Source organism: Rhinopithecus bieti, unplaced genomic scaffold, assembly GCF_001698545.2.
Source record: "Rhinopithecus bieti isolate Rb0 unplaced genomic scaffold, ASM169854v2 scaffold_14821, whole genome shotgun sequence".
Lineage (NCBI taxonomy): Eukaryota > Metazoa > Chordata > Mammalia > Primates > Cercopithecidae > Rhinopithecus > Rhinopithecus bieti.
The window spans coordinates 111,216-112,555 of NW_016807892.1; the positions used below are offsets into that span (position 1 = coordinate 111,216).

Sequence of the window (1,340 nt, forward strand, 5' to 3'; positions counted from 1 at the left end):
AAAATCTGAAACCAAATATTAGAGTGGCCTAAATCTGGAGATTTTTAGGAAAAAAACTGAAATTTCATGGTGGGAAACATAATTTTGCCTAGTTTAGAAATTTTGAGGGGTTCTTTTAAAGAAAAATTTAAAAGATAAATAATATTAAATGGATATAAAGTTATAAAATAAAAATATTATAAAAGGTTATAAAAATGTTTATGAAATTATTTTGCTGTCAAGATTGATTGGGATTAGATTTGTTTATAAGGTCTTATTAAAATTAGCCATAATATTAAAAATACATTAATATCCAACTAAATATAAAAAACATAAGCTTAAGATTTGTTCTGCATCAAACTTGGCAAAAAGAGTATGTATTCCTGTGTGCCAGAGTGCCAGGTCACCACATACTATTATGTTGGGTTTGCATATTTGATGATGTGTTGCTACCAGGATGCCATCTGGGTCTTCGCCAGCATCCTCCTCTACATCCAGAGGACCAAGAGCATGTTCCAGAGGACCACATACAAGTATGAGATGATTAACAAGCAGAATGAACAGACGCATGTTCTACTGGCCATTGCTCTCACGATGTACCCCATAGGTATCGATGAGAGTATTCACCTCCAGCTGCAGGAGAAATATGGGGACAAGATGCTGCACATGCAGAAAGGTGACCCACAAGTCTGTGAAGAACTTTTCAGTTACTCCTGCCCAAAGTTCCTGTCGCCTGTATTGCCCAACTACGATAATGTGCACCCTAACTACCACAAAGAGTCCTTCCTGCAGCAGTCAAAGGTATTTTCTGAAGTACAGCAGCAGGCTCAGCTTTCAACCATCCCCAGCTTCCTCAAGCTTTACACCACCATGCCTGTGGCCAAGCTGGCTGGCTTCCTGGACCTCACAGAGCAGGAGTTCAGGCAGGATCCAGCTTCCTGTCTTCAAACACAAGATGAAGAACATGGTGTGGACCAGCGGCATCACAACCCTGGATGGTGAATTTCAGTCAGCCTCAGAGGTTAACTTCTACATTGATAACGACATGATCCACATCGCAGACACCAGGTGCTATGGGGATTTCTTCATCCATCAGAGCCACAAATTCGAGGAGCTTAATCGAACTCTGAAGAAGATAGGACAGAGACCCTGACAACATTTACACACACTATTCAGGAACCTGTTTTGATATATTATAGGCAGGAAATGTTTTTGCTACCATGAAACCTTTACCTAGATCAGCCATCAGCCTGTCAACTCAGTTAACAAGTTAAGGACCAAAGTGTTTCAAGTGGATATCAGTAAAGGATCTTTGGAGCCAGGAAAAAAAAAAAAAAAAATTGTTCTCAATGAGATTACAT

The 1,340-nt window shown here is 39.6% G+C and overlaps 1 pseudogene across 1 annotated transcript in view; it reads left to right on the forward strand.

Annotated features, from left to right (window-relative positions):
* Window positions 1–1,132, forward strand: part of LOC108536965 (eukaryotic translation initiation factor 3 subunit L pseudogene) — a 9,299-nt pseudogene extending 8,167 nt beyond the window's left edge. The window contains exon 2 of the transcript XR_001887677.1: window positions 323–1,132. The product of XR_001887677.1 is annotated as a eukaryotic translation initiation factor 3 subunit L pseudogene (transcript). The remainder of the gene's footprint in view (window positions 1–322) is intronic.
* The last annotated feature ends 208 nt before the right edge of the window (window positions 1,133–1,340 follow it).